General features: G+C 39.3%; 1 long non-coding RNA gene across 1 annotated transcript in view; it reads right to left on the reverse strand.

Moving 5' to 3' along the window:
• Positions 1–15,831, reverse strand: part of LOC135974269 (uncharacterized) — an 84,446-nt gene that overhangs the window by 11,773 nt on the left and 56,842 nt on the right. Inside the window, exon 2 of the long non-coding RNA XR_010591488.1 lies at positions 7,116–7,197. This is a non-coding gene — a long non-coding RNA (uncharacterized LOC135974269). The remainder of the gene's footprint in view (positions 1–7,115; positions 7,198–15,831) is intronic.

Genomic DNA, 15,831 nt, shown 5'->3' on the forward strand with positions numbered 1-15,831 from the left:
GTCCTCTTCCTTCCTTCCCCGCCGACCGGAGCGGAGCCCTCGCGACAGGAGGCAGCGCAGCAGGAGGGGCTGCGTAGCAGCACCCCTGCTGCAGCCCTGGCTGCCCCCTTCTCTCTCTCTCTCCTGCCTGCTCCCTCTCCCTCCCCCCCGCCAGCCGGTCCCCCTGCACCCGTGCTCTGGCCGCGCCGCAGGCTTCCTTTTTTTTTTTGCTTGGGGCGGCCAAAAAGCCAGATCTGGCCCTGCATCAGAGTCTCTTTACTGGCAAAATGTTCTGAAAAGGCTCATTGCCATTGTGAGAATGCTTGCTACCCAAAACCTAGCACTGTGTGGCACTTCAGATCAGCTGTATGTGCCAAACAATGGAAACTTCCTTAAGATTGTGGAGCTGATGGCTGAGTTTGATGCTGTACTCCAGAGCATCAAAGAAGAGTCACCACCCAAGAAATGTACACACACCACTACCTTGGAAAAATAATTCAAAATGAGATCACACAGTTACTGGCAACAAAAGTCAAACAGAAGATTGTGGCAGATCTGAAGTCAGCAAGATATTACTCTGTTATTCTGGACTGCACACCTGACATCAGCCATACGGAACAAATGACTTTAATGGTGCGTTTTGTAACAACAACAACAACAGAACCTAGTGAAAATGTCCCTGCAATGGTGACTGTTAGAGCATTTTCTAGAATTTATTGACATTGATGCTACTACAGGAGCTGGTATGGCAAATGTGCTTCTTAAAAAGCTGGAAGATACGGGAATTGCGATAGCTGACATGAGAGGTCAGGGCTACAATAATGGTGCTAACATGAGAGGAAAGAACAGAGGGAGGCACAAAAGCCTATCAAACACCAAATTGGGAAGATAGATGATGCCATAGTTGCCATTATGGAGGATAATGCTATGACAGGAACTGTTCGTGGGAGAACAGTGGCAGAGGGAAATAGAATCACCAGAAACATACATAACTTCAAATTTCTACGTGGCTTAGTGTTGTGGCATGACATACTATTTGAAATAAATGTTGTAAGCAAGAGACTCCAGAGTGTTGACCTTGATATATCTGAAGCAATGGAACAACTGGACAAAACAAAGTCATACCTACAGTCTTACTGGTCAGATGAGGGATTTCAAAATGTTCTGAAGAATGCACAGAAGTTGGCAGAGGAACTTCACGCTGAAGCTATTTTCCCAGCCATTCAAGAATACAAGAGTCACCGAAGACTCTCTGATTTTGATTATGAGACATGAGATAATTCCGTAAGAGACCTCAAATAACAATTCTTTAACCAGGTGCTAGATTGTGCAGTACAGTCAGTTGAAAAACGTTTCATGCAGCTCAAGGAACACTGCAGTATATTTGGGATGTTGTATGATATTCCAAAACTCCTCACTATACTTGAAGAAGACCTACACCAGCAATGTAGGGCACTAGAGACAGTGTTGACACATGATGGCATGCGCGATATTGATGAGAGTGATTTAGGTGATGAACTGAAAGCCGTTTCAAGATATATTTCAACAGGATCAACTCCAAAGGTTGTTTTGGAATATATATGCACAAATAAGATGATCACCCTTTTTCCAAATGCTTTTGTTGCTCTGCTCATACTTCTAATACTTCCTGTAACGGTTGCCAGTGGAGAACACAGCTTCTCCAAGCTAAAGTTAATAAAAACATATCTACGGTCCACAATGACACAGGAGAGGCTGGTCTGCCTTGCAACCATCTCAATAGAGCATGAGCTGGCCCAGACTGTGGACCTTCAGCAGGAAGCAGTTCAAATCTTTGCAACCAAGAAAGCACGGAAAGCACCACTTTGATTATTCAAACAGATAAAAATGCCAGCGTTTACTATGCAGACAAGAAAAGTTACATTTGCTGTTCAGGCATTTGAAAGTTAAGTGTTATTTCAAATTTTTGAACAAGGCATTTTAAGTTGTTAGTTCTCCTTTATTGGGGTAGGTAGCAGAGCAGTACCATGAGAGGAGTAGAACAGGAGGAAGGCAGAATTGAGACCTTTCAAAGTTTTGGCCCAAGCAAGGGGGCATGGAGGCATCATCCCCGCCGCAGATGCCAAAATGTTGTGGGCCGGCCCTGTTTAGGATCCAAGTGAGTTTAACAAGTAGTAAAACAAGAGGGCCTCATACCAGGAGATGTCAGATGCTGTCACTAATTTAAGAGCTCCATTTACTAACCCATTGATCTACAGGACTCTGGAGCTGTTGGACACTAGACAGTAAAATTCGGCAAGATATTATAATAGCTCTGGCTCAATTGCTGAGCCTATTATAGAGGAGATAGATTATTAGCAGCAGAAGAGTGAGTAACTCATATTCCCTTTTTCTCTGTTTATGTAACAGCTGTGGTGCTAATATCCTCAAAAATCTGGCTAACAAGCCTCCATCAAACACTTGTCTGCCAAATGTTCAGCTCTATGTATGACAGGTGTGACCAACCTGTCCAATTTTTAATCCTTTCCATATTTGTATTTATGATTAATTGTGTGGCCTCTAATATACTCACCCTTGAACTATGCCTGTGCCAAAGAGCTAGAAGCAGGTCTTGTTCATTTGCATATTAATGTCCTGCCAATAGTGATCTATTCATTTACATGCAAAGAGAGTTCTATAAATTGTATTGCTGCAAGGTTTTTCTTTACACATATCAAACGTGTTAGCATCTTTTTATCTCTGAAGCATCACACAGAGGACACTGACACAGTCAAAAGTCTGGGCTAGATGGACCAACAGTCCGTTTTCCTTCCATATGACATTAGGGAAGCTTTGGAATGTTGAGACTGCTCATTGGGATAGGCAACTTGCACCCCTCTCATCTGCAGGGCAACTGGCACCACACTTGATTCATCCCCAGGAAGTGTAGTCAATGGTACTGCTGCCACTACCTCCTGGAATTCCATCTGGGAAGGCAACTAATTCCAGCTTGGCATCCCAATTTCAAGAGCTGATTGGGAAATGCATTAAATCACTGTTCTAAGCTCACCTCTCACCAGCCCTGTCAACTTCATGAGAACACAGATCCTTCACCCCACATCCCAAATAAAGAGTTGTGGGCAGTTTGTATCAGGGTGCCCAATTCCTCTCCAGGCAGATTGACTACACCAGCAGAGCTTAGGCTGCAGACAGTCGGGTTCCCTGTGAACAAACCCAACTCAAAATTTAAAAGATTTTTTCATTGTTGCACATTGTGCAGATATAAAGGTTGAAGATCATCTGTTCTTGGTGTTGGCACATAAAACTCTTCGAACACAGATTCCCTGGGAAAGATTAAGCGGCAAACGCATCACAAAATGTGAAGCCTGACAACTATTATATTGGCTTTAACTGAGAAAACTAAGAATTGTCGCCAATTTTAGACTTAAAAGACTGACATCCTCAGGGATTTTGCCTCTATTCAGTTTTAACCTAACAATTAAGCTTCAAATCTGCATCACAGTTTCACCTAATCCCACCCCTCCTGGGACTTTTAATTAAATGTTTATATTAGAAAGAAGTTTCTTTCTTTTATATATTTTTCCTACTTAATCTATAAATGTGAAACTTAATTATTTTTTCAAGAACTTCTTTCCTGCTTTCATTTTACTATCTCATTCTGAAATATATTCTTAAAGTAACGTGAACAGGTGAAGTGATGGGTTCATTGGCCAAATACCATTTTATTTGACAGAAGACAGGTACAAGAATTTCAGAGTATTTTTGTGTGTTAAACAGTGACCTGATTTGATGTGTGCACAATTGTGATTGGAAAATAGTTCACATATATTGCACAGGTAGAAGAAGGGAGTATTTTTCTATGTCCCTTGCTACCATCAATGAACTTTGGCCTATGCTCTTCTGGTAAAGAAATCCCATTTTATCCCAGAGAAGTTTGCTATTATTCTTCTCTCCCATATTCTGAGTACTTAAACTTTGTCAGCCCATCAGTAGTAAAGAAATTAGAGAACTAACTAAATTATTTAAATCATATAATTTAAATGTCTGAAACCTTAGGGATTGAAGATCTTTAACAGTAATAATGAATAAATCTGTCTTATTCAGAAAGAAGTCCACTCTGTCTCCATTTGACATTTTTTGCTTTCATTCTACCATAAAATTTTTGTAAAAAAGTAATTATGTTTTTGTGCTTTTATCAGTGAATTGATCATATTTAAAGCCCTACTACTTAGTACTGTGATTAGTTGCCTGTTTCATGGAGAATCACGTGTAGTATCCATAGGTGCTGGAATTAAGGGGGGGGGCTGCTGCAGCACCCCCTGGGTTGAAATTATTTCTATTATATACAGGGTTTACAGTCTGGTTCAATGGCTCTCAGCACCTCCCCTATAAAAAACGGTTCCAGCCCCCCTGGTGGTGCCTTAGTCAATCCACCAATAAAGTCTGCTTCAATTTCAAATCCATCCAGTATCCCCTAATAGAAATACAAATTATAATTAAAAACAATTCTCATCCCTGCTGTTTTTGATTGTACTGTAGCCAGTTAATTAATCTCTGATCCCAGACCCCAAAATGTCACTCGCTAAATTAGCTGTCTGCAATATCCTACTCATCAGATTATTTTATGTCAATAGTTGCTTTTATTTTTATTGGGATGCTTCACAATCACACTGAAGAAAAAAAAGAAATGAAAATCTGAACTATTAATTGCATTCATAGAGTATATATCAAAAATTATGAGTGATGCAACTATTCTCTCATGTCACAAGCAATCAAGTGTCATATATTTCTTAATAGGTTTTTGGAAATATACACCTCAGATACTCTGAAAATGGTGTAAACTATGATAAAAACATGCATCACATATCTTGCTATTTTATATCCAACATGAAGACTGGTATGCGTGGCTAGCAAGCTGCTAAAAACAGAAGCTTAATTACTAAACTCTATAACCTATAGTCACTGCACAAGGTCCCAGTTCCAGCTATCTATCATGTCCTGCCTTAAAATATCAATACACCTACATTTCTTTCTTTCATATTATGTTTCTATCTCAGTTTACCTACACACTTATTCTGTGTACAATATGATCCAGATCTGTGTGTAAACTTAAGTCTGCTTTGCACCTCCCCAGCAGCACAGAAGGAATTTAAAGCTGCCCTAAGAAGGCAGCTGAGGATTCATCTGGTAAGAGGACTCTGGCTGGTATAGCAGAGAGTAGGCTTCTCAATATCAGTCCTGGAATAAATCAGGGAAGGAAACAGCATAGTTTTAGAGAGCTGCTTCTCTTAGTCCTTGCAGGATTGCAAAAAAAAAAAAAAAAAAAAAAAAAAAATCTCTCTCCTGGGTGACAGGAGCAGCAGAGTGAGCACAATTGCCAAAAGTGTCCCCTCGGGGTTACCCACAGTGCATAACTAATCACTAGGTGCACTAAGGCCATGTCTACACTACAAAATTATGTTGACCTAACTTACTACAGCATATAGCCACAACAGCAATTACATCACTTGTGTATGTGCACACTTGGCTCCTTCTGTTGGCAGTGTGCATCCTCACCAGCACTTGCATTGATTGTATTGTCAGTGTGGGGCATTACGGGATGAAAGCAATGCAGTGTCTACACTGACATTGGTGACCTAATAACATAGACTGCGACTATGATATTTGGGGAGGTGATGTTACTAAATTGGCATAGAGATGCACTTATATTGGCAGGAGCCAAATTTAAGTGAAAACACTTCTGTAGCTAGGTCGATGCAAGGCATCTTATGTCCACCTAACCCTGTAGTATAGACCTGGCCTACGTGGCAGTACTACACAGCCCTATTTTAGGCACAGACTGAGAAACTGCAGAAAAGCTGTAGCAGCTGCTTCCAGGCAGCACAGTGCCGGGGGATGTGCTGGGACAGAGAAGCCTAGCAGGGCCCAGCAACTGACAAATACTACCCACTGGAAGAGGGTCAGGAAGGTGGGAGAGTACTACTCTTGCTTTTAGCAGAGGTGGGGAGCAGAGCTCCTCTTTGTGCAACTCAAAAGAACAAACCAAGCCAAAAACTAAACACACACCACCCGAGGAGGGTTTGGTTTAGCTATAGTAAAACTGAGACTTGCCATCCTGAGCCCATTTCTACAGAACTTAAATAAATTAAAACAATAAAAAAACATTCTCCACTTGCTAGCCCTGTTTACCTGGCTATTTCTAACTCAATCTGTTTCCACCCATTTCCTGAGAGATTTAACTGATCACACCCTTCCACTCTTATCACAGCTAGAGTCATCCCAATCAAAGAACAAACAATATCATGGGATTATGAGCAACTGCACAGTGATAATTCAAATTGGTTTTAAAATGCCAATTGTTTTTCCCATGGGAAATTTTAGAAGATTTTCATTTTTGCAAAGATTTCAAGAAAAGTGTTTGTTTTTTCCCCCCCAAGAAAAATGATGCCAAAATTATTTGTTTCCAGTACCAGTGTATAGCAAGATTATTTAAATTATCTTTGGAAAGAAAAATATATGAAAAACTGTTTGAAGAGCCAGCTAGTTAGTGTTCATATCCAAAAGTCCTTCGTTCATTTTAGTATTAATTTATTTATTTTTTATGAGTTCTACTTTTAGACACTTAGTAAGAAAAGACAATGTCTTCTATTACCTGGACAGTATTTAGTGAATAATAATCTTGCATTGTTTGTACTTCTGCTTCTCAGCTGTAAGCAATTGTACTGTTTTTTATAAACTGATTATTAAGAACAGGTTATTATTGTATGTATTTTAATAACAGGTAGTCATGACAGAGAGGAAAAAGTCCTCATGAACAAAAAAGTGTTGTGCCATTGTGCTCTGGGGATGACATTTTATCTAAAAACAAAGGAGGGGGAATAAAACCTTATTTTTTTTCTTACATTAAGTCTTGATCTTACAGTGATCAAACTTTAATAAACCCATTAGTTATCTTGAACAGTTTATTTTCCAATTTCTAACCTTTATCTTTATTCAAGTTTGCAAGGTCTACTAGAATTTGTGAACACACTGGATGTTACGATGTTTTACTGCCATTTAATTTACTTGCATACTGGCTTGAAATGCATTATAGTAGAAAAGCAGTGACCGCATGATAAATTGTACACTGGCACAATTTAAAAATGGCTATGACTTACCCAATTAGTGCCAATAAATGGTTGAGCTTTGAGGATACTAGTGATGGAAAGGACCCAGTCACATGGCTTGTATCTTATTTTTCTAGAAAAACAAATGGAATACATGGATGCATGTGTCTATTGATGCTTCACATGCACATCTTTGTTAGAACATTGAAGATGTAAGAGACTTAAGAGTTACTACATGCAATAGCCAAATAGATACTTTTAAAAAAAACATACACTTCTAACTCTATACCACACTGCCCACCTACTGCTCTCCCTGCCACTTTGCTACTTGTGATGCAGGTGGCAAAACACAGAGACTTTGACCCCTAGTTCCCAGCATGAATATACAGCAGCAAGAGTTACGGTCTGGTTCTAACAGTAAGATTTTCAGAGGAGTTCAGGGCACTGCATGAATTTTGCTACCTTTCTCCCTCCTATTATACAGCCCTCATTGGCACTATATCTGAATGCCTCGCACTATTTTTAAAATATATATCCTCATGTGATACCCCTGTGAGGTTGGGAATGCTATAATCCTCAATTTACAGATGGGAAATTTAGGCATAGATAGAATAAGAGATTTACCTGAAGCACTTAGAGGAGAGGAAAGTGATCAGGAACAGTCAGCATGGATTCACCAAGGGCAAGTCATGCCTGACTAACCTAATTGCCATCTATGAGGAGATTACTGGGTCTGTGGATGAGGGGAAAGCAGTGGATGTGTTATTCCTTGACTTTAGCAAAGCTTTTGATACCGTCTCCCACAGTATTCTTGACGGTAAGTTAAAGAAGTATGGGCTGGATGAATGGACTATAAGGTGGATAGAAAGCTGGCTAGATCGTCGGACTCAACGGGTAGTGATCAACGGCTCCATGTCTTGTTGGCAGCCGATATCAAGCGGAGTGCCCCAAGGGTCGGTCCTGGGGCCGGTTTTGTTCAATAGCTTCATTAATGATCTGGAGGATGGCATGGACTGCACTCTCAGCAAGTTTGCAGATGACACAAAACTGGGAGGAGTGGTAGTTACGCTGGAGGGTAGGGATAGGATACACAAGGACCTAGACAAATTAGAGGATTGGCCCAAAAGAAACCTGATGAGGTTCAACAAGGACAAGTGCAGAGTCCTGCACTTAGGATGGAAGAATCCCATGCACTGCTACAGACTAGGGACCGAATGGCTAGGCAGCAGTGCTGCAGAATGTGGATGAGAAGCTGGATATGAGTCGACAGTGTGCCCTTGAATGCTAACGGCATTTGGGGCTGTATAAATAGGGGCATTGCCAGCAGATTGAGGGACGTGATCATTCCCCTCTATTCGACATTGGTGAGGCCTCATCTGGAGTACAGTGTCCAGTTTTGGGCCCCACACTACAAGAAGGATATGGAAAAATTGGAAAGAGTCCAGCGGAGGGCAACAAAAATGATTAGGGGGCTGGAGCACATGATTTATGAGGAACGGCTGAGGGAACTGGGATTGTTTAGTCTGCAGAAGAGAAGAATGAGGGGGGGATTTGATAGCTGCTTTCAACTACCTGAAAGGGGGTTCCAAAAAGGATGGATCTAGACTGTTCTCAGTGGTACCAGATGACAGAACAAGGAGCAATGGTCTCAAGTTGCAGTGGGGGAGGTTTAGGTTGGATATTAGGAAGAACTTTTTCACTAGGAGGGTGGTGAAGCACTGGAATGGGTTACCTAGGGAGGTGGTGGAATCTCCTTCCTTAGAGGTTTTTAAGGTCAGGCTTGACAAAGCCGTGGCTGAGATGATTTAGTTGGGAATTAGTCTTGCTTTGAGCTGGAGGTTGGACTAGATGACCTCCTGAGGTCCCTTCCAACCCTGATATTCTATGATACCTGATGTCACACACGAAGCCTATTGCAGAGCAGGGAATTGAATGTAGGTCTTTCAAGATCCAGGTTAGCACCTAAGCCACTGGGCCCTCTCCCTTCTCTATTCAAGTCTAACAACTTTTGAAAATCTGAAAATGCTTTAAATAGTTGATGTTTGCAAGCATGTCCCAGGAGTTCAAATCCTCAACTCCCCTTTACTTCACTGGGAGCTAGGAGGTGCTCAGTATTTTGCAGGATCGGGCCAAGAGTGAACATGTCCACTGAGCTAGGCTGAAGGGGAAACTCTGTGGGGAGAAAGGCATTTTATTCCTATGCCTACATAACCCAGCGTATGTACAGGAGATACCTTTTAGTATACCAAAATGGAAAAAAAAAACAATGCATTCCTCTCTCTCTATATATATATCTTTTGCATATATGTATATTTCTACTTCCATAGCTAATCCACAAAAATTACTCAAATGCACTTCTCCCTTCCCAGGCCAACATCAAAAAGCATAATTGGAGTTTGTAGGCACTATGGTTTTGGAGATATGGAGGAACCAAAAAACAAACAAAAAAAAAGGCAGCAGAAAAATTTCAAAATTGAAAGCCTCCTCATTTCTGAGCAAATCTCCAAAAAGGTCCATCCAATATGAACTAAATATCTTTCCATCAGAATTCTGCCCTCTAGTAAGATATAAAATCTAGTGTGAATTGGGTTAACTTGGATGAAATTAAAGCACAATGATTCAAAATTGGGCATGTAATAAAATGTGTTGCCTAATTTAGTTGTAACGTAAGTTATTCCAGAGGTAAAAATAGGTCTGTGAATTTCAAAGTGTGAGGATCCTTCCTTAAGACTGATAGGGAGGACTGCTGTGTCTAAAAGGGAAAGAATGTAGTTATCACCATATCCTTAGTTCAGTCAGAAGAAACAAAACACACACACAGGGGCAAATGCATTGATGATAGTGTCCTTTTGACTAGGGAGGCTTCTATGCCTCTTTGTACACTGGTTTCTTAACTATGGTCTGCAGTTCAGTGTTCAGTGGATCACTTGCTAGTGGTTTGTAAGAAGTTGGCTGGTCAAATGGATCTGACTCTTCCTGTATTAGTCAGGAAAGTCCTTAAACACTTTCCTAACATTCATTGTCCATACAGCTATAGCTTCTACTGGGCTGTTACTCAATTGTTAATGGGAGAGGAGATGCTTCACAACTTTAGGAATGGGAAGCCTATGAGAATCTTGATCAAGATGTGGTCCACTCAGTGAAAATAAGAGGAGGTTTCTAATAGCAGACAATCTTCTGAAGGAAACTCATCAGATTGTATGTCTACTATCATAGTGTTGATCTCTGCTACAGGCCTTCAAAGAACTAATTTGTATTAATTAAAAATGTATAAAAATAAAGTGATGACACATGACAGGATCTATGATGTGTCTGTAGTCTACAGGTATCTGCATGGGGAACAAATATTTTATAATGGACTCAAATCTAGCAGGCAAACATGCAACAAGATCCAATAGTTGGAAACTGAAGCTATTCAAATGTAGATTGGAAATAAAAAACACATTTTTAACAGTGAGAATAATTGTTCCAAAGGCTAATTTCCCAAAGATCGTAGTGGACTCTCCATCATGGGGATTTTTTAAATCAAGATTGGATTTTATATATATACACAAACACACACACATTTAAAAAAAATATGCTCTAGTTCAAACATGAAGTATTTTAGGGAAGTTCTATGGCCTGTGCTGTGCAGAAGACCGGATTAGACAACCACATTCTTCTGTGAATCACTTGAAGTCGCACTGACTCATGTGCGTTCAACCTTCTATCATGACATATTTGGGGGCAAGTTAAATGTACCTTGACACTGTTAAAATGCAAGATGGCATGCTGGTGGAGCAAAGTAACAGGTAACATTAGCTGCTCTCAGATATGCTTCCCAAGTGCCCACATGTCTTGGAGTAATTGTATAGACTAGAAATGACCAATATTTCATTTGCATAATTCCACTTTACAACTATTTCTGAAACTGGCAAGCACTCTTTAATTAAAATTGTAAACCCCAAATGAACATATTTAAATGGTACTCATGTTTTGTTATATTTAATATAAGATTGACAATGAAAATAGTCCTTAAAAAAGCTCAAAAGTTAGCTTGTCTTGGTAGACATGGGGTTTCAGCATTTTCTTTTGTTCAAAATTTCTGAAAATTGGTTAAAAGACAACTCCAGTGTTTATTAGATAAAAGAATGAGGACTTAGGACCAAATTTCATGACTCCAGAAAGACGTCTGAAGTCCATAATGGTTTTACAGCTAATGCAGAGTCAGATCAAGTATTTTCAGTGAATCCTGTATTACTTTATTTTAAAAGAGATAATGAGGAAGAGTCACCATCTCCTGAAGAAAATATTTCAAAAGATTGAAGCTAAGAAAATAATAGCTTTGTTTGTTCAATAAGACTTTTTAAATCAAATAAGAATAGCACCATTTGATCATGCTAATGGGAAACTCATTTGTGATAGTTGCTTTTTCTTCAGCAGAAATACAGACGATGGCACAGCTGCTTTCCTACTGCTCTACATTATGAGAAATTTCTCGCATTGATTTATTTTTTTAAGACAGATTTTAAACACTTGTCCTTTACTTTGAAAAAGCCATTCTATGCAAACCTGCTTGTCTGAGGCAGAGTTTAATGTTAGTAATTGATTGTAGTCATTGCTCTAAGAGGCGGCCATTCAGACTAGATGGAAACAAACAAAATAATGGGGGACATTTACAATAGCTTTTTCCTAATTTTAAACTAATTACAATGGTTTGGGCTTGCAGTTATTACATTTTGAACCATACTACCTTCATCTGCACTCAGCCTCTAAACTATCCAGCAACTAAGTCAAATGTGTCACAAGTCTTACCAACTGGTTGGCAAATAAATAAAAATATCAACCTTCACCCAATCTGATGGGATTTTGAAAACATTAAACCTAGAAAAGCACTTCTGCTAACTACCTGCCCTTTTCAACATGAGAATAAATACAGTGCCAATATCTTCCTGTAAATCTCCTACCATAACAAGCAAATAATCCTCTACGGTTCCCTTCAGGTCAGAGTGATGTATAAATGTTACTACGCATCTGCTTGCTGTAAAGAATGAACTCTGGATCTGTCCCAGTGGTATTGTAATGAGCTTATAAAGAAGTCACAAAGGAATCCAAAGGAGCAGAGAACTGGACAGAAGAGGATGATATGATCAATTGAATCCTGTTCTCATTGACTCTGCATTCCCACATCACACACACACCACTTTATAATTAGATTAAGTTATTGCACAAATATGCATTTTATTCACCAAAGCCTAGCTAATGGTTATGGGTTCTGATTCTGAAACAGTTTGGACAAACTCTTTGTGAATAGTTTAACTTGTACTTTTCTCTATTGTGACTTTTGGCTAAAACCATTATGTAGGGAATTGTGTGTGCACAAATTGCTTATTTGCTAGTCCTCTCTTTAATCAGGGTTCATTTAATCTTGTTTGTAAAATGATTACTATTTCCAACAGCTTGCTGGCATCAGCTCTTTCTTCGTCCCATACAACCACTTCCAGCCTTCAGTTAAGTGGTTCCTGGTGTGTGCATCAACAGCAGACTCTCATGAAACTCCGGTTATAATTTTTCATTGTCCTTTCAACTTCCTTGATCATTGTACCTTTGGAGAAGCACAGAGTCTCTGCTCCTGTCTGAAATAGTTTGCACTGAAACACTTTGATAGCCCTAGAGACATATTTACTGACTTCAGCTAAACTGGAGAGTATTAAAATGCAAAACATTAATCCTTTTGATTCAACAACGACTGTAGAATTCAACATAAATAGATACCTGGTACAAAAGATATAGTGTATGGATTCCTGACATACAAAGTACCCTGAGAATTCATTAAAACATCAAGTTAAACCCAAGAAAGAGCCAAAGTGAACCCTCCTTCATTGTGCATAGGTAATGCTACTACCAAAAGATGCAAAAATAACTACCTCGCTAAAATTAATTTGTAAGAGGAAACACACTAAATAGACACAATGTGCACACAAATTTAAAATGCTAGTTTTTCATTTTATATTTTTCTTTAACATAAAATATTACTTAAAGTTTGAAGAAAAAGTGTCAGAATGCACATTTTCCCAAAGATTCCTAGCAAATAGTCCAATTCTTTTCAGAGCAAAGCAGCATATGGTTCTCAGTCATGCACCAATGTAACACCTGCACAATATTTCCATTATTGTTCAAGGACTCAATAGTTGCCATCAAGTAACAGTTCATATTTCACGTATTCACAAAAGATTAAGACAATTATTTTACCAATACATAAGGATCAGAACATATTTATTGGTTGTCAGGTCAAGTGTAAGAATGGTCACATTACAAAGAGTTTCAGGAATAGGAGAGAGAGAGAGAGAAATTAAAGGGGTGAGGAGAAGGGAATGAAAGAAAGAGAGATCCTAGTAATGGGAACTATTTACACAAACACTAGCAGGGCCAGATCCTCAGCTGATGCAAAATTAGCTAGCTCCAGTGAAGTCAGTGAACCTGTGCTGGTATGTACCAGCTGAGGCACTGGACAAGGGCTCTTGTACAAAAGAACATTTTAAATATAGTCTTCCCAACCTCACTCTCTATTTTGTTATTACCGGTAATTAACATATTTTGAGCTATTAAGTCCAAATTCTCATAGTCTAACTCCTCCTAACACCTCTTACCTTTTTTCAGTCTGAAGAGTTGCATGTTGTAGGCGACCCCACGATCTCTGGTATTTATTAATGACACTAATATAAACCTCATTTTCTCTGGATCAATAGAAATTTGAAGCAATTACAGTTCACTCAAGTATAACCCATGAATGTCTAGTTACAAAATGGGTGTTACTACATTATTGTTTGGTAATAACTACAGTTTTAAGATTATGCCTAACACATTTAAAACATATGCTTAATCTAAAGTTTCCTTAAGTTTTTAAGAAACTGGAATTACATATTACAAAACATATACATCATATCTCTGATTTAGCAAGATATTTAAGTATCTCTCTTATTTTAATTATGTGCATAGTTTCATTGACTTCAATTGGACTGAGAATGTGCTTAAGGTAACATATGCGTTTAACTGTTTAGCTGAATTGGGGCTCATATCCAAAACCAATACTTAGTATTTTAAGATACATAATATGGCATAAGCTATTATTTCTAGTCACTGTACCTATAAATGATATACTTCCATGGTTAAATGTTTACCTAAAACATCTCTCTTTACTTGAAGATACAAGGAGGATAGAATTTTTTAGATGCAGAATTGTTTTTCTGCTGATGGATTTGAAATTAAAGTATTTTGTTGGCTCTGAAAAAAGTACTGGCTGCAATATGTCAGTTCACTTTTTCAAAATGGAAAAAAAATGTTATTTGCTTGGCAGTATTTTATCTTGGAATATTAAGTTCAGAAAACAAAAGCTGCAAAATGTTTTGTTCCCTAATACAATGTATCATTCTTTATATATTAACTGTATCTGTACTTGTCTAGTGGGAATTGCATAATGGTTCAATATATTACTGGCCTACATATTATACTCCAAAAAATATTTGGTGGGCCCTTTAATTTTAATCACAAGGCTTTAAAAAGAGTGAACATCTGTTAGAAGAACATTCTACTGAGCAACAACCCTGTTGGTTATTGGAATGTCTTCCAGATTCCATTTTTGGAACTGTCATTTAAATAACACATCAACTCTAAATCTGCGGGGGGAAGAGTCCCAAAAGATCATGATATTTTAAGTACTGTCAACTGAACATAAGTACTGAATAGTATAATATTTTGATGTCGTAAATACAGATGAGAATGGGCTGGGAAGATCCACAGGTACAGGAGACTAGAATCATAGGATGGTTCACTTGCTGCCCAATCCTGCAGAAACTTACAAATATAAATGACTTCATTAATGTTAATAGTCCCAGTGACTTCCCTTTGACTCAGCTTATTGTTGATAACTGACATGATTAAGTCTTTGCAGGTTTGAACTTGTAGTCCTTTTATATTCTTAGTCCTGGTCTACACTACGAGTTTAAGTTGAATTTAGCAGCGTTAGATCGATTTAACCCTGCCCCCGTCCACACAACGAAGCCATTTTTGTCAACTTAAAGGGCTCTTAAAATCGATTTCTGTACTCCTCCCCGACAAGGGGATTAGCGCTGAAATCGACACTGCTGGGTCGAATTTGGGGTAATGTGGATGCAATTCGACGGTTTTGGCCTCCGGGAGCTATCCCAGAGTGCTCCATTTTGACTGCTCTGAACAGCACTCTCAACTCAGATGCACTGGCCAGGTAGACAGGAAAAGCCCCGCGAACTTTTGAATTTCATTTCCTGTTTGGCCAGCGTGGCGAGCTGATCAGCACAGGTGACCACGCAGAGCTCATTAGCACAGGTGACCATGGAGTCCCAGAATCGCAAAAGATCTCCAGCATGGACCGAACAGGAGGTACTGGATCTGATCGCTGTATGGGGAGATGAATCCATGCTATCAGAACTCCATTCCAAAAGATGAAATGCTGGAATATTTGAAAAAACCTCCAAGGTCACGAAGGACAAAGGCTATAACAGGGACCCACAGCAGTGCTGCGTGAAACTTAAGGAGCTCAGGCAAGCCTACCAAAGAACCAGAGAGGCAAATGGCCACTCCGGGTCAGAGCCCCAGACATGCCGCTTCTATGATGAGCTGCATGCCATTCTAGAGGGTGCCCCTACAAACTACCCCGCCCCTGTGCGTGGACTCAGTCAACGGATTCTCACGCAACAGGGATGCAAATTTTGGGGATGAGGAAGATGAGGAGGAGGAGGAGGCAAGCAGA

This window comes from Chrysemys picta, chromosome 11, assembly GCF_011386835.1.
Source record: "Chrysemys picta bellii isolate R12L10 chromosome 11, ASM1138683v2, whole genome shotgun sequence".
Taxonomy (NCBI): Eukaryota; Metazoa; Chordata; order Testudines; family Emydidae; genus Chrysemys; species Chrysemys picta.